The 26876-nt window shown below is 39.8% G+C and overlaps 1 pseudogene; it reads right to left on the bottom strand.

Moving 5' to 3' along the window:
• Positions 1–9328: 9328 nt before the first annotated feature.
• LOC112200994 lies at positions 9329–14285 on the bottom strand (annotated as a pseudogene).
• Positions 14286–26876: the final 12591 nt, after the last annotated feature.

The following is a 26876-nucleotide window of genomic DNA, read 5'->3' as shown; positions in this document are numbered from 1 at the left end:
ATATCATGAGATATTGAAACGTCCGCAAGTTGGTTGAATCAGTCCATAGAATCCCCATGGATTCTATGTAAGAACATAATGAGTATTTTCATATCCTTTGCATAGGACGGTCTCAGTTCTAATTTCCCTAAGGAACGGGCTTTGTAAAACGAGCGAGAGGCTTTAGAAGCAACCAATGAGAATTTTGGTTGGGCCTGAGCGTTTGAAACGCTATTTAAAGCAAGTTGGTGATTGCAGCATCACCTGGGGCACCATCACCATGATGGACGCCATCTATGGCATCATGGATAGGGACTGTGCCAGCCCTAGGCTGGTGGTGGACGGAGGCGGTGCCCTAGGCAGCTGGGTCGGTCACACTTAGTCCAGAAATCAACTTTTGATTCATGCTTCGTTTCGTTCGAAAGAAATGATGTCCATGTGAAGTCTTTAGTAGACGGATCATGATAGGAGCATAAATGCGACGAATATAATGTGCAATCCTCTACACTTTTCTTGGCTATTTCCTTTAAAAAGTCAGTTTTAACTTTGTTTTCTTTTTAGGTAGTTCGTGAAGTAGCTCAAGAGAAATAAGAGCTGAAAGGGAGCAAAGAAGCCATGGATAATGAAGTAATGATGCAAAGGACCAAGTTTGATCAACCTTTTGGCCAGAAATTACTAGGGAAGTCCACGGAATTCATTGTGCAAAATAGTTGCTGCAAAGCAGAAAACTGCAGTTTCAGAATCAGCTTTCTGGGAACGGTTTTGAGGAGAAATTCTAGCACCCTTCCAGATGCACCTTTGCAGAAAGGGCCAGCGATCCTTGAAGACATGATGTTATACTTCAACAAGAGCCAAAGAACTGGTCAGAAGTGTCAACGAGGCAGCAGGAAATCAAATGCAAAGTAGGCTTCCCGACAAGGCAGAAACTGTCAGGTTTTCACGAAGCTATTTGGGAGATCTTTTCCGGCGATTTACATGGAGTTTTTCCAGAAGTTTGTTGATCAATCTAGAATGTATGATGTCATAGAACACGTGAGAGTCAAGAACCATCCAGAAACTTGTCAAGAAGAAGTCGTTTCTTGTCCAAGAAGGAAGCTTCAGAGTCAGAAATCGAATCCTAGTCGAAACAGGACTGTTTGACAGAAATCTTTTGTGGACGAATTTTGGGTGCATTTTTGGAAGGTTATTGCTGCTGCAAATATGAAGAAGAGTCCTATAAGGATTCCTCAAGATTTTTAGAAGATTATTAAGGCTTAAAAATCATTTAATTGTGCACCAATTAGAGTAATCCTCAAGCAACTAGGGGAGGCTTTCAAAGCAGAATTGGAAAAGGAAACTTGGGGCGGTGTTTCTCATACACATAGGGCTTCTGCAAACGTTGAAAATAACAACCCTACAGCGCCATCTTCTGTCCTAAACCCTAGCACACAAAGTCTTGAAATTCCCAAGTCCTCCAAGAGCAAAAACCGTGCACACCATCATCCATCTTCATCAAGCCTTGCCGTGTACCATCTTGAGGGGGGTTCTTGCGTCCAAGGCTGCCTAAAAGAGAATTCGTGGCTCTCATCTTTTCTCCTTTACGGTTTTTATTTTCTTGTAATTCAAACTCATATGTGTTTAGTTGTGAATTTTGAGACAATGTGTGGCTAATTCACTTTTGTTAGGGGCGAGGTTTGAAGCCCCTAAGATATGTTTTTGACAATATGTTGATTCCTAGTTCTGTGATTTCTTTGTTGTGAAATTGTTTATTTGGTTTTGGTTTACAGATAACTCTTACTTGTTTATGTTCAGGAACGCGTGCATAGAACATTATGAACTTGTAAGTGGGGCTAGAAATAGGTATTTTAATCTCCTAAACGGTTAATAATGCTTGTTTCAATGGTAGTAAAACCTATAGGACAATAGGTGAAACCAAATAAAAAGGATTGCATGCTAGGTAGGCGTTCCACACTAGTTTTGCATACTTGTTCAATCAAACTTCCACGTGTGATTAATGCTTAGAATAAATTGTTGATAGGATAGTGTTCTATACCTTGATTGTTTATTCTAAAGGCTTAGTAATGGTGCGTTCATCTTGCTTAAGTAATCTAGGGAAGTCATAAGAACTCTCGCATGCTTCATGGTTTGTTCTTGATTGAAACCTTTTTCACGACTTAGTAATTGAAACTAGGATGATAAATTTGTCTCAAGCATATTTTGGTGGTGGATTTCCGAGTTCCTAACATCTTCATCCATATCTTTCAAAACCCTAAATTCAAAATCATTTTTCTTCTCTTTGTTTTCTGTTTATTTTCGTTCAAAACCCAAAACCCCAAATCAGTTTCATTTTGAGGATTGCAGTGCCCTCTTCTATCCCCTATCTGTCCTTCCATCTTTCTCTCTTTTCTTTTTGTTGTGTGACGTTTCTTTTAGTGTTAGATTTGTTTTGTTTTGTTTTTGTTTTTGTGTGATTAATATAGTTACCCTCAATCTCTGGCATCGAACGATCCTTGCTTATCCTATATTGCTAACGACTACATCTTGCAGGGTTTAATTGAGCGTCTACTTTGGGCGTATCAGATCATCATATCATGACTAGGATGATCTATCCTGTCGTGACAAAGCCAATATGTGTCTAAATCCAAGAGATCTTCTCTCATAACTTTATTGGATTTTATAGCTTGAATAGTGACATAGAGTCCACTAGAGAGACACATAAACTTCTCTAAGATGCGCCTTTGTTTGCAATCATTAGTGGTATTGCAAAGGAACTCATTTCCGATCTCTACATGCGTTTTCGCATGGAATCCCTTGGTTATTCATAGGTGCGATTGGCCTTAGGAGAGTAGAGAGTTTCTATGACAGTAATTAAGGTGCCATTTGGTAAGTGGAATTTGGGCTATTCCATGTCCTTGAATTAATACTGATGACCCAGCCATTGTAGTCACAAAGTAATTTGCTCAGAATCAAAATTGAGTCATAATGAAAGAATTCGAAATTTTATTCATAAGCCAACGGAGTTACATCATTGTCTCTTTAACCAAAGAAAATCTAATCCAAAATGCTAGCTAATGCAAAACAATTGTAGTCGTCTAACTTATTTCGGTAATTCCAAAATAAATGTGACCAGGTGAGTAAAGAGATGTCGGTGGAGCAAGGCTCGCTTAAGTACTACTAATCTCATAACCTTCCTAGACATCACACTTACTTTGGGTGCATGAGCTTACTTTGAAGAAAGACTAAGCCATTGGCATTTACTACAAAGTATATGGCAATTGCCTATTACATCTCCTGGAAAAATAAAGACTTAAATAGAATTGGCGATCTATTGATCCCAGCCAAATTTGTAGTCTTCAACCCTTCACTCTAGATCATCTTCTTGATCTTCTTGTTCCACATACTGAGCTTCTCTTGCTTCACAAAAGCTTTGTAGGCGGTGACAAGTTCTTCACGAGCTCTACAAATCTATGCCCAATGATCAGACACTCCACATCTCTTTGCTCAAACTCCATTGATTGAGGCTCTTTGAAAGCGTCATTTAGATGGCTCTTAGTGTTGGTGGCGCCACCAACATGGCCATAGGCGTTGCCTCCCTCTCTCTTTCCACGTTGACCTCTTCGGTTCCGTGTTCGCCTATTTTGGCGGGTACCTTCCCTAGTGGAGCGATTATATTGACCACAACGTCCAAATGTATCCCTAAGATTAGGGTTTCGCTCTTGGCGGCCTCTCTTTAGGGCGCGACTATAATTGGATTCCGAAATATGCTCTGTTTCCACAGATCTCGAATTATAGTTCTTCACAAGGATGTTGTCATGCTTTTCAGCGACATTCATAGCTCCAATGAGCTCATGAAACCTTGTGATCCGTCTTGCAATAAAATCGATTCGATAGTTCTTAGCAACCATCAATGTAGAGACGGGGAAGGTAGAGAGAGTCTTCTCAATCAACATCGCATGTGTGATCTCTTTACCACAGAATTCCATTAAGGATTTAATGCGAAGTGCTTCCGAGTTGTAGTCAAGAACTGACTTGAAATCACAGAAGCGGAGGCTATGCCATCTCACTTCTAGGAAGCAGGGAGTCACGGACGTTGCCAAATCTTTCTTCGAGTGAGACCCACAACCTTCTGGGATCTTCTTCCTTCATACACTCATACTGGAGCGAATCATCCATATGACTAGTCAACATGATGATGGCTTTTGCCTTATTTGCCTCTAAGGCTGCTCTATTTGCTTCCAAAACTTGAGCTTGCTCAACAGTTAGCACGTCCTGGCTAGGCTTGAGAATCCTATCCAGGATTCCATCGGCCTTGAGATGCTGGCGGACATCACGAACCCACCTGTGATATCCAGAGCCAGTTGTTCCCAATGGAGTAAAGTCTAATTTGTTCAGGTTACTCATCCTGAAAGAGAACAATAAAATGGTTAGTTTCGGAGCAAAATAAGCTACCACGAAAACATATAAAATTTCTGAGCGTAATCGCTTCCAAGAAATTAGGAATTTCTGAGTGTAATCACTTCCAAGAAATTCGATTCCAAGAGATATTGGATTAGATCGAAACAATGACGTAAGTGGTCGATCATAAATTCTCTACAAACTCTAAGTTTGGAGATCTCAACAAGCTCCAAGCTTGGAGTGAGCACAAACCCCCACCGTTCGGCTTAATTAGGTCTCGCCTATGATGAAGAAAGGGGGGTAGAAGAAGGGAGTTTGCAAGTTCCCGAGAAAAAGAAGAGAAAATAAATAAAAACTTCAAAAACGGGAACTTTTAGTAAAAATACCTTGAAATAGGTCGCCGGAAAATTTGACTGGAAAAAATCGCAGGAAAACTAGCTGGAAAGGTCTCCGACTGTTGACTGTTGACCTGGTTGATTGCTGACGTGACAGTGGGGTCCCGCTGCTAACGTGGCTGTGGGGTCCAGTGCTAATGTGCGCGGTGCTGACCTGTCATTGGCTCCCTAATGCTGACGTGGCGTGATGACGCGGCAGGCTGACGTGGCAGTGGCTTGGGCTCCTGAGCTGAGGCTGCGGCTTGGGCCTGCGTCAGTGGGCGGCTTGGGCTGCAGCTTGTGTGATGCCTCGGAAATTCATATTTATTTTCTGAGGATTTTCTGGAATCTAAATCGTGATTATTGGACGATTTCGTGGCTCGTGGATGGAGTGGAAGTGTTTCGGGCGAATAATTATTCGAAGAATATGGTTTTAGAGGGGTTACAAAGGTTGACTTTTTATTCGTTAGGAATCTCCAAAAACTTCCTCATGAAAGTTGTAGAGCGCGTTGATATGAGTTCGTGGACATGCGGAACGTGTCAATCGGAGTTCGTATGAGAAAGTTATGGCCATTGGAAGAAGTTTCCATTCTGGTATAAATAGAAGTTTCCCGAGTGGGAAATTTACTATTTCCATTTGGTTTCCATTTCCGGAAACTGATATTTCTCTCTCTCTTCTCTCTCAGCTGCACCTTCAGAATATAAAATATCCGGCTGACTCGACTCGGATACGGACGATCCGACCAGGCCAGAACTCACAGCTCCGGCGGCCTCTGGCCGTGAAACTTGGTCAGCTGATTCGTCTCCTCTGTCTGTGGCATCCTCTAGCGGCGGTATCCACCGTGTACGGCGCAGTTTGGTGTTTTCGGACCCGACCAGAAAACGTAGCTCCGATGACGGTACGACTTCAAGTTTCCTCCTTTGGCTTTGTGGGAGCCTTCTGGATAGATCTATGGTGTTTGTTTGGATCGATTTATGTGGAAATTGGTTCAACTCGAATTGAGCAAAAATCCAAAGCTTGTGAGGTAGTTTTCGACCCTTTATGATTGCTTTCTGACATCGAGCTAGTTATTAAAATTCACAAGCATGCTTAGATGAACAGCTTTGATGTTGGGAGTTTGGTGAAATATTGAGTTTTGGCCGACGACAGTGCGCCACAGCCTGTGGCGGCGTTCTGGTGGCTTTCCGGTCATGTAGGGAACTGTTTTTGGTATTATATATGTTCTACTTGTTGATACGAGCGTTTTGATATATAATATGCAAATTTGGAGTTCGTATGGATTTGTTATGATTTTTACTGTTTCATACCGGTCGATTTATTCAATCCGTGAGGATTCAAGCTTCCGATTGACTTGTGGGTTGGTCATATCAATCGTGGAAGTATTCCGGAGACTTTGGGAGGTCTCGGATGTGGTTTTGCCTCGATTGGCGCCACTTTGGGGATTTTAGTTCAAAACAGGGGTTTCGAACTGTACTTACATAGGCATTCACAAGCATAATTAGCTATAATGAGCCACGCTCATGCTACCGCTAGCAGTACCAACTCCTGCCAAAGGAGTGACCTACAGAAACACAGCCAAACAGGCTATCGCCTGAGCCCCGGCTCTCCCCTAGATCACGGCTGAAGCGCCGCCACGCGCCATGCCAAGTTGGCATCAGTAGCTTCAGAAGTTGGGGACTGAAGCACATCAGTCCCACATCGAAAACATGGAGAAGATCAGTTCCCTCCTCACCTATAAAAGGTTCTCTCCTCTCTCCTCATTGATTACGCAATTAATACTTACCTACTGTTACTTTGTCAACATAAATACAATGACTAACTTAGGTATTGGAGAAGAGAAGACTGCCCAGCGCGGTCTCCCTCTGACGCCCTCTGTATTTTACTTGACAGGTAGCGGGGACTCTGAGTATCATTGATAGCGGTCCGCCCATCGGACCAGCATTAGTAAATGTTTAGCTACCGCTGAACTTTAAACATCAACACGAACTTAAATCAAATGTGAATCGTTACTAAGTTGGAACCGTATGTGTTAGGTACTTGACGAATTACTTTGGACAGTTATTTTGTCGATTGGCTGCTTTGTGCTATATTGAAGACGCAGTGGGAGTTTCGAGGTGAGTAATCTCACAAGGTTCATTATGAACGGAATTACCATTATTGTTTTGGCGTTAATTATTTAACTGCAAACTATAGTTGGTATTAGTAGGCATTCCTGAGCAAATGACTACACATATATATAGGTTTATGTGAAATATATATATTCTTGTGAGTGATGTGTGTGAGTTATTGATTGATGTTTATGAGTTACTCATACGAGCTTTCATAAGCTTACCGGGTTTTGTGTGTGAAAACCTGGTGCACCATTCTATGGTGTAGTGGTTAATCATGCAGGTCAGGGCAATCGCGGTTGAAGCTGAGGTAGCTTGTTGGCAGCTGAATGGGTAGGAAGCAAATTTTATTGGTTTTGCCATTGTTATGACTTCCGCTATGTAGTAAGCTCTGAGGAGCATTTACGCTTTATTTTGTGATGACAATTTAATTCGTGAGTTGTGTAAAATGTGACTCTGTGGAGCGGGTCAATATTTGAATTTGTGGGTTCAGGGCATCAATATGTACTTGCTGTAAAGGGAAGATGTTTCCAGGGACTAGCGCCTAGGCAGGGACTAGGCGGTTTTTATTTTTTTTAATTTTTAAATTCTTTTATGACATATACTTAATAAATAATAATTTTTAATCACCTAATATAGTAATATGCATGAATTATCTCATGCTTTCTCATATTAATTAATAATGAAACTTAAAAAAGGTGGGCAATTAATAATTTAATATGAAGCTCTAGCTAGCTGTCAACCATTACATCACTTCTTTAAAAGAAAAAAGAATAAAAACAAACCACCCCCACCCCACACGTCTCATCTTCTTCATCTGTCTTCTAGTCTTCTTTCTCATCTCCAGCATCTCTCTTTATCTCTTGGTCTACATTTTGCATCTTTCTTCTTTCTTTACTCTCTTCTATCTCTTGAATACTAGGTTGCTTGTTAGACATAGTATCGAACCCATAAATCAAAGTATCAAACCCAGAATTCTTCTTGAGCCTTGAGGACGTCTGCTTTACTGCTTGAAGAATTGAAGACTGAAACTTGAAAACCCAGAAAGTATTCAAAGCACCGTGCCGGAGAGAGAGAGAGAGAGAATAGAGGGAGAGAGGCTATGCAGCAAGGTTGGTGTATAGGTTTCTGATCGGGTTTGGTTTTGTGTTTTGTGGAAGAATTAAGGAAAAAAAAAAAACATAGAAACGCTTAATCGCCGACCACCCAGCGCCCAGAGAGACCCGCCCAGCACCACCTAGGTGGCCGACTTTCTGCCCAACGCCTAGCTCAATTGACTAGGCCAGAATCAGAAGGGGGTGGAGGCACCTAGCGCCTAGGCGGCCGCCAAGCCCGATTTTTAGAACAATGCGTATTTGTATTGATGACTGAACGATCACACATGTATAATTATGGGATTATATATCGATTTTTATTTGTGTTAAAAATCAGGGGCGTGACAGCTTGTTCTTGGCTTGGGCTCAGCTTGGGCTTGGCTTGGGCTGCCTCCTTCTCCCTTTTTTTTTTCTTCTCCCTTTTTTTTTTCTCTTTTCTGCAGGAACTTTTAGTTGCCGGTTCAGTAACTTTGAGACCAGTTTTTGGCCCTTTTCTTCTGGTTCCTGAATCTTCATGTTGAGAGGTGTCTGTTGAAAAAATTTAGTGGAAATTGGAAGTCCGGAAAATGGTGAACCGGTGGCATATTTGCCGCGGGTTGTATAAAGCTTCCGGTGGCCGGTTCGGTAGGTTTCCGGCCGGTTCTTGGGGTGGGGAAGCCGGTTATGGACTCCTGGGATCGAGTTCTTCAAGGTGTGAGGTGGAGGCAGAAAAGGCTTCAAGGTTTTGTATTCGGATTCAAGGTTTTTAGCTTCTTGAATCAGGGTTAGGGCTTCGTGCTGATAACGTGTTTAAGGAAAACTGAATTGGGAGAGAATTGAGTCGTCCTTTCATTGATAATAGGGGCCTCTTTATATAGAGGATTACAAGCATAGAGATAGAATTGTACATGGAAACATAATCGTACATTAATTGGATATCTCCTAAGATTCTCTGAGAATATCTTTAATATAAACCCTATTTCAACTGGAGCAAGTAACCTCGAGTTTGGACCAGACACATATTCTGGATTTACTTAAACAGATTTTATATTATAGTGGTGCAAGTATGTAATGTAGATGGAAATTCAATTTTCCAATCTTTTATTTTTTCCACATTGTAATTTGACCGGGAAAGTTTTGTGTCCCCCTCTTTCGGTATTTTTAACTTTTTAATTAATAAAAAAATTTCGATAAGGATACGGGCGGTGGACGTTCAGTGTATGGTAACCATTTTTTCATTGAGATAGAGAGTGAGATTAGCTGCATCTGTCTTTGAGGAGTTACTATTACTAAAATGAGATCAAAAACTTTAAATATTTGAGTTCAAATGTTCGAATAAATTAAATATATAAGACATAGAATTATGTTTGAATAGAGAAATATTAAAAATTACTCTTTATTTAATCAGGAAACTGAAATTTCAAGTAGGTTTTTATTCAACATTTTCAGTACAACATCACCATAGTAGGTATAACGCGACCAAACACAACCTTAGGCATCCGAACTTCACATGTACATGCATAGTGAAGGGATGACATGCCCTTTATTGTAGCAAAAATATACGATAACATGACATAGTCCAAATAGCTAGTACCGAACAAGACAGCACTTAGAGATGTGCGTTAGGACCATCAATGTGGCAGTACTTGTAACTGATAAAAGTCTCCATACTCCTATGGCAATCCGGACACTTCATCGTCTCCGGGACCTTTCCGTTAGTCCCCGGAATGTCCAGACGGCAGCAAGGTCGACTAGCCTGAATAATCTTCCCATAATAGGCCTTGAAACAAAACTCAAACCCTGTCTCCTTGACATGGTCCTTCCATTTCTCAAAGTCCTCTACCGCCTTCAACACCGAGACACCATGACCCTTTGCTAAGCACCGCCCATCCGCTTTCGTTTTTGTAAGAGAGAAGCTTCTGGATTTCTTGACTGACCGGGTCGACCTGATTGTGGACTTTGGTGAAGAACAGGCTTTCTACAGCGGTCCAGAAGCGGCCCAGAATGCCATGGTCATCTTCTCCTTTGCTGCCTTTTCCGACACAAACCAACTCTATGTGAATCTTTGCTTCCTTGAAGATTGGATCATTTGCAAGGGCAGTGGCTTTCTTTGTAAATTGCTGAATCCATTTGTTGTCTTTACCGCCATAGAAGATGTACTTATCTTCTTTTTTTTTTTTTTGGTACTTTGATCTGTTTGAGGATAACAAATTTAATCTAGTATCATTGTTCACAACTAGTTTTTTCTCAAATGATGTGTCATTGTTTCATTATTCAATAAATATGGTCTTTCAATAATGTATATGCAGTGAAACTGTATCAATAATGGAGATGACTTCTAGTTTCGTGCGGTAGATCTATTGATTGTGAATATGTGTGCCACTAGTCGTCCTACCATTTCATGGAGTTGGTTCATTAATGTAATGTGTTGATGTGGTAAATCAGTAATGCACTGTGAGCTGAAAAGTAATATAGGTAACTCGTGAGTTTATATATGCACTTTGATCAGTTGAGGAGAAATACGTACCCAAGCTGGCACAGATGGGTGAATTCATCAACTACAGAGGTAACCCATTTATTTCCATGAGAATGTGACAGTTCTTTTTCTGTTGTCTCTGTGAAAGGGAAGGCCTTGGCTCCCCATACCCGAATCATGTGGAGAGCGTTAGGGTGTTTGACCTTTCCTTGTGGGTTCATCATCACCAATGTAGGCTTACCCTTGAAGTTCCACTCCTCCTTGATGAACTTGAGGCCTGCTATAGGTCTAGAGTACTGCACGGTAAACCACGGCATCTTGTTCTTCATGATATCAAACTTCTTTCTCAGGTCATCAGTCCATTGCTCCACAATTAGAATCCAGACAATCTTATATATACTGATTGTCTTTCTTTGTGAACTCATGGATCGGTTTTAGAATCAAAATGTCGTCATCCTTAATGTCTAGGCTGGAAATGAACAATAGCACATTCTTTCTTGACGCAGTCGGAAGTAACGAGATTTACAAGCAATAAACCCTAACAGACATAATTCTGGAATCCACCAGAGAAAGAGAGAAAAATCTCTAATTTTTATTAATTTGATATGATAAACTGATCTAGTACAAAGTATAATGGTGCTTATATAGGCATCCAAAACCCTAATTCATAGTTTAACAAGAAATCCTAAAGAATCCAAATTAAAAGGAAACTAAAAACCTAAAATAAAAGAATTCTAAAACAAATGTAAGACTAGCCTAAAAATATTAAATCCCGAATCGGATGATTAAAACGACGTATTTAGGCTAAAATCCGTTAGGGCTCACTAAAGTAAGTCTTGAAGATCTCGTCGTTCCCATTCTGAAAAAGGTATCATGCGTCTTAAACGGACATTCTGGCCAAAAGTTGATCCTAATCTGCTTCGCAATTAAGACCTGACTTCGAGTAACCCGAAAAGTCCAAAACCAAATTTTCTTGGATATTGCAGAGGCTAGTAACCTCATTATGCATGAATTACCTATTTTCCAATCACTCTTCTTGATTCAACGCTGCTTCTTTATTATTCTAATTTTCCGGCTAAACCAGACTCATTCTCGTCCTACATCATTTCTCCTTAGGATGTCGATGTTAACCTGTTAACCCAATTAGGCACGATTAAACTTCACTATATATAGTAGTAACAATTTGTAGAGAAGTGATGTCACTAGAGATGATTTGCAAACCATTTGTTTAGTGGAACCATCAATGAGTGGCTGGACATTATCCTTCGTAAATATCAAACCCTTAAAAACTTCCATAATTTCAGTAGGTGTTCGGAACATTTTTATGAGCCTTTTGTAAATCTCTGCCTCCTCTGCATTAAATAACAATAATATATAATATTGCTTCAGATTTCATTTCTAAGAGTGCAACATATAGAATGTAAACCTCAAACTAATTAAAACAAGTAACCCAAAACTGCAACATGCGATGCAGTCTTCTCCAAATTCTAGCGAACCCTAGCCGCCATGGCTGGGGATCTAAGCAATGTCGGTCGGCGCCACCACCAAGCGGAATCTTCTCCGCCTCTCGATGCCTCCTTGCGGTGACTCAATATCAGTCTCTTTTGACGAGCTCCCAACCAAGTGCTGGGAAGAAGGATGGTTTTGCCACTGTCATAATCTCACGTTGGAGAACATTGACCAGAGAGGTTTTTAGTAGTGATTTTGGTCGAATCCGACCAAATCGAGCACGACTCAAGGCCAGTGATGTGCAACCATCACTATGGAGGTCTGCTGGGCAAGGAGATCTGGCCGGAATTGTGTGGAGTGACTTGAAGGCCAAGCAGACGGTGCTTGCAATTATAAGGCCCGTGGCCACCGACCCTGTATGGTGGCTGACGGCGGCAGTCCGGTTTGCTGGAGGTGCAATGCTGATGAATCGATCATGGCAAAGGAGAGGTTCCCAGGCCCAAAGCATAGCAACTCTAGAGTTTCAATCTACAAAGATCAAATTCCGATTTAATGGTGGCATGATGGGTGAGGCCTCGACAGTGGTTGCAGATAGTCTGAAGGGAGTGGCGATGGTCCTGATGAAAGCTGAGAGTGCAGTGGTCGAGAATGGGAGGCTTCTCTCTCATGGACGGGTGCCCAATTCGAACTGGAAGCCCAAAACTGGCTGGGTGCCCAAATTAGTCTGGCGGTCCACACTGTTTGGAGTGTTTTGGGTGCCCAAAATAATTGGGATGGATATGAGATTTTTTGCCCAGGTTTGGACCCAACTGATGGCCTCTGGTGCTCTAGGGTTTCGTATTTGGGATCCCGGAGGATTATTCCAAATAACTACGCTTGGATGGTTTTTTAGCCTGCAGATTATAATGTTTCTTTTACATCTTGATAATGGAAGCTTCTGGAGCACCGCAATTGAGCGCATTGGCAAAGGAAGTTTTCACACAAAATTATCTCTTTGTAGGAAATGTTGTAGTTTGTTAGGCTCCTTGTTTTTAAGTGAGCTTCAAAGTCTTAAGCGAATGGTGCATAATTCCTATTTTTCTGGAAAATTGTAAGTGCCGTTCTGGCCTGCGATTATTAATGCAATATTCATTTACTCAAAAAAAAAAAAAATTAAAACAAGTAACCCACCAATTTGTTTTCTACAAACTATTAGCTGTATCTTGAGCTTGTTAAGGACATAGTGGATTTTTTGAGAATAGGGAGATAGATCAAATTCCTTATTCCTGAAAAACAATGGACGGTAAATATCATAAATTGGTATGCAAGTTCAATCTCCAACAACAATGCGTGTCAGCCTATGTCCGTTGTAAATGTATGCGAAACTAATTCTGCAAAACGATGGAGAGAAGAACTTACTCGTCACTAGTGAGTATAGTGATCTTAGTGGCACAAGCCACAACAGTCATGATAGTCCAATAGACATCCACTGGAATATGATCCAATGCTATCGACAAACCGGGGACATCTTTTGGGTCATAAATGGAAAGCTTGTTGAACTGGTCGATGCATTCAATCACTTGTAATGTGGCCTTGATCAGATTGTTAAGCTCAAGTATTGATTGCTTGCGCTTGGGCAGCTCCAAAGGCTTGAGGAGAATAGGGACTCGTTTAAGAATTGCAATTGATTTGGCAAGGTAGTCTGATTCGCGAAGCTGTGCAAGGAGCCAGGATTCACCACATTCCATAGCAAAAGCTGCTAGGGTCAGTGATGCTTTTGCTTCCCATGAATACTTTAAGAGCTTGTTGAGTATTGCCAGTGTTGTCTTGTGGGCGATTTCCTCACTAGGAGGCTTGCATTGCATATGAAATGAGAGGAAGTTTCAATATGAGAATGTAACGAGCAATTAATAACAATTAATTTGGATTTTTTTTTTGCTGGTATATATTGACCTCGCAGGAGATTCCCTTACGTATACATAATGGTACACTGAAGCTGGTTTTGGGGGTCTTCTCCTCTATGTTTTCCACATGCACTTGGGTACCCTGCAACAACCACAAGAAGGTAGCAATCACCACCAAAAACAAAACAAAAAGCAGTTTCTAGCAGACAAAAAAATCATTGGTCATCTTGCATAGATATATAATGTATGCAAAAGAATGACTGAAACATATATAAGTGTGTTACCAATTGAAACTTCACTAGATTTTAAGTAATAATCACAAAATGTATATGTACCAGCACAATTTTGTCAACAGTTTGGGTTGCACGCTTAAGGATGTTCTCAACAATGATGAAAAGAGAATCGTCATCAAAGGAGTCATCAGCATGGACATGAGTAGTAGTGTAAATTTCTTCCAAGACTTCTTGTCAGACATGGCAAACAGGCTAAGCTCCCCAGCAATGGTTTCCTGAGTAGTGTGGATTACTGAAGCCACCTTGGTAACCACATTGTTTGCGAGGCCTAGCATGATGATGATGGCTTAAAGGCAGGGATCAGATGGAGAGAACAAGGCTAACTTATGGCTTATGGCTTATGGCTTGTGTTTGCTGTTGGTGACTCGGTGCAGGGCCGGCCTTAAGGTAGTTCAACTGGTGCAGCTGCACACCAATCTTATAATTAATTTTGTAGATATGTAATAAAAGAGGTTCATTGACACCAATTATTATGCTCAGTGGAATTGGCAACACAACTGATAGAAAGGTTTTTGATTGTGGGTTCGATTCACTACCCTGCCACTCTCCTCTCAATTTTGTTTAATTTTTCTTCTTTTTTCTCTCCTTTTTTAATCTCTCATTTAGTGAGCCTTTATTTTTTTTTCTTCTTTTTTTCTTTCTTCTCCTTTTTTACTGTGTTTCTTTCTCTAATTTTTTCTTCTTCTCTTTCCTCTCTCAATTTTTGCCACTGTTCGTTTTGAAAATACCAAATTGGAGGACTTAGGCCTTACAACAAACAAGAAAAAACTGAAACTCAACAAAAATTAACTTTATATTCAATACTTTATATTCATTTATTAAGTTATGAAACTTATTTTACTTTTTCTGCGGCACCGAAATTATCATAATGTTTTGATGGATAAACAATTAGTAAGCCTCATTATAATTTTTGCTCAAGGCCTCTGAATTCTTAGGACCGGTCCTGACTCGGTGGTACTGCTCTTGCAACATGCTTGCCCTATTTATAGCCATAATTTAGCTTGTATGGTAGTCCAAGTGGTTTCTACATGATCATGCCACGTGTAGGTTTTGTATTACCAGATAATTTTACATGTGAATTTAATGGAAGTAAATTCCTCCCTTCAAAGAAGCTCCTTTTAAAATTACCTGCTTCATGGTTCACCCGAGATGACTTCAAGAAAAGGGTAAATTCCACTTTTCCAACGGCCTTTTTTTTTCAAGAGAAAAGCGTTTGATTTCATTCAAATGATAGTATTACAGACTAGTTTTTACAACTTGTTAATACGTACACTAGACAGACAATGGAAACAAACTACAAGTTTGTATCTCTTAATTAACCCCTCGATCAATAAACCGACAAACAAATGAATACTGGCATACTGCAGTGACCAAAAGGAAGGCAAAATGTTTATTTCCAGACGCCTTGGATTCTGATCTAGAGTCTAGAGAGTTTAGTTCTCTAATTTCCAGGCGCCTACGGAGAGCAGCGGACTTGGGATTGAACAAAATGTTTATTTGTCCCAAGATCTTTTCCTTGCTGGTGCCAGAGTAATATCCGAAGGTTTTCTTTTCTCCGCGCTCAATTCAATGAATAATGCTCGTCTGTTTTAATCTTTGGAACCTTAATTACTTTGATGTTTGGCCCTGCATGTGGGCTTATCCTTGATTAAACCATTTTGTTGTACACAAATTTCTTTAGTCTCTTGATTAATCCCATCCAAAAAAATAAAAAATTAGTTTGGCAAATTTGTGGTCAGCATAACGCGTTTAAGACTGTCATCGTCACATATGATTTTAAGCATGTGAAAAAGAGTTAGAGAAATAAGCTCCGCTTGATATGTATAACATAGAAATCCAAAAGGCAGCTGTTGAGTTGAAGCGGCGAGGTGAATAAGCTCTCAAAACTTAGACAAAAATCTCCTACCAAGAATAATATGTATCAATTATCAAGCTTGAGATCGTTAGTGTAAAAGCATGATAGTACAGTCTGGTTCAAACGAGGAAAAATGAAATGAGGAACTAATTACTGTCATAAAAAAAAAAAAACTAAATTAAGTTTTTTTTTGTGAGTTAGCAAGGTATCTTTCATATGTTATTGGATATATAATACGAATTACGAAACCCTTGCCTTTGTCATATAATTATCATTGTACACACTACATATCCTAGAGCTATCCTACACCTACAGGTAGTAATTGAATAAATTCTTTGGATTTTTGTAGTGTCATTTCTGCAGGAGGAAAAACAATGACTGATTTCAAGTATTGTCTTCAAACTACTATAGCTAGACAAATAATGGCAGACTGGTCCTGCATGTCATCAACTACAAAACTCCAAGCGAAGGCTCCAGATGCTTATACGTGCAACCATTTCATTATCTCCATATGGATCATATGACCGGTTTTCTTGGATTCACATGTTCAGCCTTTCTCTTTCTTTACTGGCATGCATGCTTCAGTCTTTACTGGGAAAAAAGGCACTGCAACTTTGCTGGGTTTGGCACTACTTTCCTCATCAATGTGTTTTGCGTGGGATGGGAAAACTTTTTTTTTTCTTTGATATTAATGGATAATGTTTGTTTAAGCATGTGTTTGAAACTTTGAATAATCCATGGCCTTCATTACTATTGGATTTTTATTCATGACAGTACCCTTTTTATGTATATTATATGTTAGGAGCACAGATGTGAACGGATATTGTTTGTGGAGAAAACTTGAAAAGTGTAAAAGTAAAATGGAATTGGAATTGGTCTACTCATTTAATTTCATAACCCCTTTATATAGGGATGAAATTACAATGGAAATATCGATTAACATCAATTACAATAATGATAGTAAATAATGATTGTGATGTGATTGCAATTCATTGATTCCCTATTCGTCTGTTTCTTTGACGAAGGCACATAATGTGCTTTTCCTTTAACACTCCCCTTGTGCCAATTCAAAGGCGAAATGGTGCATGAGTTGTTGCCTCACTAAAAACCTTGCCAAGTAACAATAAAAACCCTGTGGGACAAAAAATACACCTTGGTCGAAGGAAAAGAGTACAACGCACCTTCTACATTTGAGGATGACATCTGTGTGTTAGACTCCCCTTGATGTCTACACCTCCCCCTGATACTTGCATTAATCAAGGGAGCTTGGAAAGTTTTCGTATTCTTGTGCTTTTCACATGTTTCTCAAATGTGGCCTTGGGCAATGATTTGGTGAACAAATCTGCCACAGTCTCCTCAGACATTACTTGATTCACTTGAATCTTGAGGAGAGCCTTTTGTTGCTGATTGTAGAAAAACTTTGGCGATATGTATTTTGTGTAATCACCCTTGATATAACCTAGTTTTATCTGTTCGATGCAAGCTGCATTATCTTCATAAATGCAAGTAGGCTCTTCAGTGGTAGAACTCAAACCACTAGTCCCTTGAATATGTGTAATGATAGCTCTTAACCATATATACTCACGAACCTCCTCATGTAGAGTAATGATCTCTGAGTGTTTCGAGGAGGTAGCCACAAGGGTTTGCTTGGTTGATCTCCAAGATATCGCTGTGTTTCCAATGGTAAATACATAACCAGTTTGGGAACGACCTTTATGTGGGTCAGAGAGGTACCCAGCATCAGCAAAACCAACCAAAACGTCATTTGGCATTTCAGTGTAGTGAGTGGCGCTTTCGCCATCAATATTTCCTTTAGGGATTGCAGTTCCATCTGCGGTCCCTCTTGTCTCTCCGTAGGGAAAGAACAGTCCCAAGTCAATGGTTCCTTTTAGGTATCGAATAATGTTCTTGATACCATTCCAGTGACGCTGCGTTGGCGTTGAGCTAAATCTAGCTAACAAGTTCACTGAGAATGCAATGTCTGGTCGAGTACATTGGGCTAAGTACAATAATGCGCCTATTGCACTTAGATGGGGAATTTCAGCTCCCAACACGTCTTCGTCATCTTTCTTTGGACGAAATGGATCTTTCTTTGCATCCAAACTTCGACCGATCATGGGAGTGCTAGCAGGATGCGCTTTGTCCATGTTAAATCGCCTGACTTTTGGACATACGCAGACAGGTGGATTAGTATTCCACAAACTCGGTGTTCTAGTTCAAGGCCTAGACAGAATTGAGTTTTTCCAAGATCCTTCATCTCAAATTCGGATTTCAAGTAGCTCGCGGTTTCTCTTATTTCATCAAGAGTACCTATTATGTTCATATCATCGACATATACAGCTACAATTGCAAATCCGGAACTTGTTTTCTTTATGAATACGCAGGGGCACAATTCATCGTTCTTATATCCCTTCCCAATCAAGTAGTCACTTAGGCGGGTATACCATATCCGCCCGGATTGTTTCAATCCGTAAAGTGAGCGTTTCAACCTAATTGCAAACGCACTCCATGGTTTAGAGTCACTTGACTTGGGTAATGTAAGGCCATTAGGTGCTTTCATATATATATCTCTGAATCAAGATCCCCATAGAGATATGCAGTAACCACATTTATGAGCTGCATTTTTAGTCCTTCAGAAACTACTAAGCTAACTAAGTAGCGGAACGTTATAACATCCATTATGGGAGAGTATATCTCCTCGTAGTCAATTCCAGGGTGTTATGAGAAACCTTGCACCACAAGGCGAGCCTTGTACCTCAAGACTTCATTCTTCTCATTACGCTTTCTGACAAAGACTCATTTATGTCCTACAGGCTTTACACTTGATGGGGTTAGCACTACCGGACCAAATACTTGTATCTTTGTTAGATAATCTAATTCTGGCTGGATTGCTTCTTTCCAATTAGGCCAATCTGCTCTTTGTTGACATTCTGCAACAGAGCGTGGTTCGATATCATCGTGCTAAATGATTTCTTGAGCAACAGTGTATGCAAATACATTATCAATGTGTATGGAAGATCTTTCTATCAACTCATACGCACTCTCATAACCCATTGAGATTTCTTTGTTCTCTGGAATCATTTCAAACATCAGAGCGTCCTCCAGTATTGATTCATGGACATAACTATAATCAGAGACAATCTCATGAGAGGGATTCTCTACATTCATGATTAATGGATTGGTTTGTGCCTACTCGCCCTCTTCTTCCTTGGTGAGTGTCAATCGAACAAAGTGGCCTCCCCCTCTTCCTTTGGGGAGCCACGGCCTCAACCACACCTCCACTAAGTGTGGTTGCAGCGCCTCTATCTGCGGCGCTGTGCCCTTTGTTGGGGACTTCTAACCTTACAGGCATGTTTGCAGCTGGTATATGTGATCTCGTCACTTTTACGATATCAGTAAACGTATCAGGCATCAAATCTGCTACGTTCTGAAGATCGATTATTCTTTTAACTTCACTTTCACATCGTGAAGTGCGGGGATCAAAATGAGACAGAGTGGGGAAAAACCACGACAATTCATGTCGTTCCCTTGGAAAATCCTTTTTCCTATCTCCCCCTAACAACGGGAAGACTGTCTCATCAAAGTGATAATCCGCAAATATAGTGGTAAAGAGATCGCCTGTCAAGGGTTCCAAATAGCGGATAATTGTTGGGGATTCGTATCCAACATAAATACTTAATCGTCTCTGAGGACCAATTTTGGTGCGCTATGGGGGCGCAATAGGCACATATACTGCGCAACCAAATATGCGTAAGTGTGAAATGTCAGGCTCATATCCAGTTACCAACTGGTATGCAGAAAATAGTTGGCTAGCTGTGGGTCTGAAGCGAATAAGTAAAGCTACGTGCAATATTGCATAACCCCATGCAGATATAGGCAGGTTGGTGCGCATAACCAATGCCCTAGCCACTATCTGTAGCCTTTTGATGGTGGCTTCTGCGTATAGGATGCTCTACATCGATCCCAATAGACATGCAATAATCATCAAATGCTTTTGATGTAAACTCTCCAGCGTTATCAAGCCTTATAGACATGATAGGGTGATCAGGGTGGTGAGCCCTTAAACGTATAATCTGTGCTAGGAGTTTTGCAAATGCAGCATTTCTTGTGGACAATAAAACGACATGTGACCAGCGTGTCGAAGTATCCACCAGAACCATAAAGTACTTGAATGGTCTGCATTCTGGATGGATAGGTCCATAGATATCTCCTTGTATCCTTTGTAAGAATGGAATGTTTCGTTTTGTATCTTTAGCATAGGACGGTCTCGATCCTGTTTTTGCTAAAGAGCAGGCTTTGCAAATCGAGTGATGTGCCTTTGAAATAGTCAATGAGGCATAATGGGAGGGAGGTAGTGCTTCTGGTATTTCAGAAGGCAATGGCTGCATTTGAGCAGTGCTAGGACCGACACCTTACAATGTGGCGGATTTTTGTGCCACTTTATTTTTCACTCGAAAGAAGGGATGTCAGTGTGATTTCTTTAAAATACGTATTATCATGTCACGACCGAGGTGCCCTAGGCGGTCATGCCAAAGCCTGTATGAGTCAGTGTCCCACATTTCATTGTTGGTGACAGTATAGGATTCAATGATCCGAATCGTAGTGAGGTACAGTCCACTAGATTGACTCATAAGTTTCTCTAAAATGCGTTTCCTTCCACATTCATTAGAGTTAATATCAAGGTATTCAGTTCTATTCTCACAGTGTGTTTCTACTAGATAACCGTTGGCACAAATATCTTTGAAACTTAACAAGGTTCGATTAGCTCTTGGTGCATACAGAGCGTTTTTGACTTTACAACTGTTTTTGGAAAATAAATAGATAAAGCAGATTGGTCAAAATCTAGTCCATCCATTGACTGAGCAAGTTCCTTGTTGCCATTGAAGATTGTGAGGTTGACATGTGGGTCATGGCCTCCTTCTTCCATATAGTGAGCCTCTTGTTCTTTAGACTCCCTATACCTCTTGTAAGTGGCTGCAACTATGTTGCTTGCTTGGCAGTTCTTGTATCAATGCCCAATGACTCCACACCTATAGCATGGTTCATTGCCAACTCTTTCCTGTTTGACTGAAGGGTTCTTAGGTGCCCTTTGCACCTTGTTTCCATGACCACTAGGGCCAGCACCACCATCTCTGCGCCATTCATTGGGAGGGCTTCCACAGCCCATACCACGACCCCCCACGTCCCTTGCCATGTGGTGCATTGTTGCCATGTGGGTAGGGATCAGCACGTCCAAACCCCTTTGCATTGGAGTTCTTTCCACCTTTCATTTTTCCATAATTAGCCTCGAGAATTTTCTTTGTCCCAGTGGGCCTGGCATTGTTGTTCAAAAGAAACTCATTATGCCTCTGAGTCACTTGCAGTAGGCTAATCAGCTTATTGAATGTCATGATTCTTTTGTTGTCATATTCCAGCCTATATTGGTTCGCTAGTATAAGTGCTGAAGCAGGAAAAATGGAAAGAGTCCTCTGGATCATATCATTTTCTGTGAGTTTCCTTCCATAGAAATTGAGACGTGCCTTAAGGTGCAACATGTCTTTGCTGAAGTCATTTACCCTTTTGTAGTCAAGTAAGCGGATTTCATTCCACTGAACGGTCAGTTCTGGGAGTAAAGTTTCATGAATATTCCCAAAATGTCCCTTAAAGGCATTCCATAGTTCTTTGGGTGTCTTTAGCTAGCTGTAGGTATTCCCAGCGTAGGCTAGTATCAATATGCTGCCTCAGAAATATTAAGGCATTTGCTTTCACCTTATTGGACGATACATCATCTTTGGGGTCAGTAATGGTGGCAGTGTAGTCTTTTGCCACAAAGGCAGTTTCCACATCGGAAACCCAACGATGGTACTCAAGTCCTTCTGAGTCCAAGATGTCAAATTCAGGTTCAGTTGGATTAGCCATCTACATAAACAAGAAAGAAGATATAAATTACGCAGTCATAAAGACATCCACGTAAATTATTTTCCAAAAATGTGAATTAGATTTCAAGACCAAAATTCGTAATGGTTACATATTTTTTTCGATGCTATGTGAAAATGCTTTATCACGGTAAGTATGTATTTATAATGTGCATGAATTTTCATTATCATGGCAAAACGCAATTTTTGTATAGCATTCTAAATAAGAAATAACTATAGCACGTTTACTAATGAATAAAACATAGCATATATAAAAATAAATTACATGGAATGCTCAACAATTCACAAATATACAACAAAATATATGCTACACATAAAAATAGCAATAATATATCATGCGTAAAATAAAATATAAACAATAGCATAATATAAGCGTAAATAAAATTCGCATTACATGCTTGAAATTTTACAAAAATATAAATAGTAAAATATATAATCATGCTTAAAGATAATTATATAGAAAATATAAATAACAAGGCATGCTTAAAGGGATCAATATTATCTAACTAAACATGCTCAAAAGTTCATGATAAAAACATAAACAATAAAATATAGAGCATGCTAAAAAAAAAAATTATAATTATAAATAATTAAATATATAAAAGAAAACATACTTGGTTTCGAGAAAAGAAAACAATCCTAGCGCACGCGCGTGTTGATGCAGGCGTGCGTAGTGATGTTTTTGAGCTTAAGAAAACTGGGCCGCTTCCTCTTTTTTTTTCAGCAGCGGGTTATGATATGTTTTTTTTTGTTTCCGGGCCTGGTCTTTTCTTTGAGCCTTCTCTTTTTTTCTTTTCTTTTTCTTTTTTTTTCTTTTCTGGCCCTGCTTTTTTTTATTTTATTTTATTTTATTTGGGCCGGATCTTTACTTTGGCCCGGTCAGCTAGGAATATCTATATATATACAGATCTTATCCAGAGCGAGGCATCGCTTTGAAATTTCAGAGCGAGGTTAGGGTTTAGGGTCACTTTTCGGTCGCATATCCACATCTCAACCGTTCAGTTTTTAGGTACTAATGTATAGATCATCTCTCCAAATTTCAACGAAATTGATGGTTTTTAAGGTATCTAACTTGCTTAAACCAATGGACGAACTGAATCTGTCCAACCTGAACAATACTAGCTTTAAGGCAGTAATCAATGCCTTAACGACCATCAATTTGGCTGAAATTTTGCAGAGATGATCTATACATTAGTACCTAGAAACTGAACGGTTGAGATGTGGATATGCGACCGAAAAGTGACCCTAAACCCTGACCTCGCTCTGAAATTTCAAAGGGATGCCTCGCTCTGGATAGGATCTGTATATATATATATATATATATATATATATATATAATATATATAATATATATATATATATTTTTTTTTAATAGTCAGATTGGGTCAACAGCCCAACTGGAAATGGACCCAAAAACGGGTTGAGTGCAGCAAACGGTGTTTGGTGCGTTGTCAGCGTCGAGCGTGACGTCGGAGTCAGGTGTACTGGGATGCAGACGCGACGAGGACGAGAGTCTGGACAGCAGTCGCGGGGATCTAAGCAGATGAGTTGTGTGAAGAGCTGCGCAGGCGTGCGTACAGATGGGTTGTGCGAGGCGATGGGCAAGGAGGCGCGGAGATCTGCGCTGGTGAAGGGCTGCGCAGGGCATAGGTTGAGCTAGGGTGGGCAGGTTGTAGGCGGGGAGGCCGGTGTTGTGCGCGCATGGGGTGGGCAGGCTAGGCTGGAGGCCGGTGGGGGTTGACAGCAAGGACAAATTTTTTTCAAAGCTAGGAAATTTTTTTTTTTCCGATGGAAAGAAACTAGAAAATTAGAGTTTTTCTTTGTTGGCTATTTGCTCTGAGCGTGCTGATAACATGTAAAAGTAAAATGGAATTGGAATTGGTCTACTCATTTCATTTCATAGCCCCTTTATATATGGATAGAATTACAATGGAAATATCGATTAACATCAATTACAATAATGATAGTAAATACTGATTGTGATGTGATTGCAATTCCTTGATTCCCCCTCTTCGTCTGTTTCTTTGAAGAAGGCACATAATGTGCTTTTCCTTTAACAAAAAGTTATTTATACAATCATTTTTATTATGCATAATGATTAAGTTTTTACGAGTAATAACAATAATCCTATCATCTAATCTTGAATCTTACAAGAATATCTAAAAGAAAAATGTGGACGACAAAAATGGTTCCACTCTTCATGGTCATATTTTAATGTGTTAATTTCATGTACAAACTTGTATTTAAAGAAGAAAGAGATAAAATAAAAATGATTATAAAGAAAAAAAAGACACTTTCTTTGAGTACATATAGGTTTAAGTCTAATACTCACATTTTCAATTTCTAGATCAATCTCTTATACATTTGGTAGTCGTAAATCTGTGATAACTTTATCAGCAATCATGCGTTAGTTTCAACCATTTAAGTGTGAACTCAGCATTCCACACCTTAAGAAGAAGTACCCTCTAGGTTTTTGCATTTCAAATTGGGAACACTTCTTGCAATTGAAAATTAGATCTAATAAAGAATTATCACACTCATCTTGAAGGTGTTTATTTATTTTCTTTCGTTCCCTCTCAGTACTTAATGAAAGATCACTCAATCAAAATAAAATTGGCTATTAAACTCTGGAGCGGACAATAGGAAAAGGACAATTTCTCTATCTCTCATTCCATGCATGTGAATTCTGATATGAAAGATAAGTAGAAGAAGACCCAGGCTAGGTTATCATATCTGTCATTAATCTCAACAATGCACAACATGAGATGTAATTTTTATGTACATATGCCGGCTACACCTCCTCAAATTGGAACATAGAATCTTTTTTACTTTTTTGGACAAAAGGGGCATAGAACCTTTGGTCTGAATGACTTTGCATGTTTTCTGCTTCAAGATAATTTGATATAAGTGCTTTTTAGCCTTAACCACTTACATCACCATCAAGGAAAGAGACAAGGCTATGGTTTTGATTTTTGGGCAATGAACTGAACAAGACAAACTTCATCAATTATATTGTTGGGTCTCTACTCTCGCTTTGTGTTGCACGTTGTTACAAGAACCAAAAAAATTTAGTCATAGATGACATATGTGCATAGTGCGTACAAAGGTTCAATAGAAAAATTGGTTGTCAACTTAATTAAATTAACCGCTCATGCATCTAATTATAACGACACTAGCTTGTTAGCACTAATTATTTGAAAAGTTGTGTTTGAAGATTTTGTTTTAAATTTAAATTTTATTTTTTGGACCTAGTATATGCTGATTTTATTTTTTGGGCCAATGATAAAAGAGATCATTTTAAAGTGCTTTATTATAATTGAAACACCACAAATGTCCTCATGATAATTAAGGTCACCTCTTAACAACCTACTACTATAGTTCAATTTAATTACAAAAATTGCCACTGGCATCTCTCGTTCAATTTAATTAAGGTCCCTTATTCAAATCTCTCGACCCTTGCCAAAATATATATATATATATATATATATATATATATATAGGGTTAAATTCGGTTTACTCCTTGAACTTTCAGGGAAAAAACAGTTCAGTCCCCCTCTTTATAATTTCACACGTTTACTCCCTCATCTCTCAATTTCGGACCAATAGGTCCATTCCGTCCAATTTCTCGGTTAAGTCACTGTTGTGGTTATCTCTTTCGCTGTAAAATGTCTATCCTACCCTCACTTTTTTTTTAAAATATATATTTTATTTTTAATTTTTTCCTTGTCCTTTTTTCGATTTATCTCTTCTTCTTTTTCCCTTCTGCTTTTCTCTCTCTTCTTCCTCTTCTATTAGTCTCTCACAAATTCTCGCCGAGCTGTGAACCCCAATTACCCTCGTCTTGCCAGCAGCCTTAGCCTAACGCCGCCAAACCCCAACCGGCCTTGTCTTGCCAGCAGCCTTAGTTCTACGGTGGAGCAGCTGTTTGGAGCTCTGATTCGAACTTGAAATCGAGGACGAGAGAGAAGATGATCCAATCTAGGGAGAAGCTGATCAGATCTAGGGAGAAGATGACGTCGGCCGGTGGGCTTGGGGATGTTTTTCGGTGGCGGCTGAGCGAAGATGACGTCGGCCGGTGATCCTTTTCTCTTTTCCTCTCTTCTCTCTCTCCATAAACAAATTTCCAGTTTTTTTTTTTTTTTTTTGGTCTGATCTCACCTCGATGAGTTCGATGGTGGCGGAGTTGTGCTCTTCATCGTCTTCTTCAGCCTCTTATGGCACCCGATCTTCATGATCGTTTTCTTGATCATCCTCGTCTACTGGGTCTGCGGTTAATTCTCTTGCGCTGCCAGCCCTTTTGTGCTCTTCAACCAGACTTCGACGACGGTGCCGTCCTCTTCGTGCTCAGCCTCCTCCCCTTTGGGTCACAGAAGACTCGCATTTCAATGAGGAAAGTGCTGCTGAAGGTGGGTTGGTTTTTGTGAGTGGATCAAAGCTATCGCGCTCGACCTATACCCGATTTTGAAATTGGGTTTTCCGAATTCATATGGCTGTTGATTTTGAATATTTCTTGAGATGATATATGGAGCCTCAATTATTAATTGTTTAACTTTTGCTGATGTGATTGAAATTTTGAGTTACTAAGCTTGAAATGATGTTGTTTGGTTGAATTTGAAACAAGTAGACATGGATTTCTTGTTATGCTGTGGTTTTTGACAGAGAGAGAGGATACATCTGGGGAGGATTTTGTTTTGGCTTAGGATCCACCCAATTCCATCGGTGGTGGAAGAGGAAGAAGAGAGAGAAAAGCAAAAGGGAAAAAGAAGAAGAAGAGATAAATAGAAAAAAGGACAAGGAAAAATTAAAAATAAAATATATTTTTAAAAAAAGTGAGGGTAGGATAGACATTTTACAGCGGAAGGGATAACTACAACAGTGACTTAACCGAGAAATTGGACGGAATGGACCTATTGGTCCGAAATTGAGAGATGAGGGAGTAAACGTGTGAAATTAGAAAGGGAGGGACTGAACTGTTTTTTCCCTGAAAGTTCAGGGAGTAAACATATATATATATATATATGTGTGTGTGTGTGTGTGTGTGTGTATATATATATATATATATATACCTCTCTCTCTCTCTCTCTCAAACTCTCAAA

The sequence above is a fragment of the Rosa chinensis genome, chromosome 4 (genome assembly GCF_002994745.2).
Source record: "Rosa chinensis cultivar Old Blush chromosome 4, RchiOBHm-V2, whole genome shotgun sequence".
Taxonomy (NCBI): Eukaryota; Viridiplantae; Streptophyta; class Magnoliopsida; order Rosales; family Rosaceae; genus Rosa; species Rosa chinensis.
Note: the sequence above shows the minus strand (reverse complement) of the source record. Positions and strands in the feature narration are given on the sequence as shown.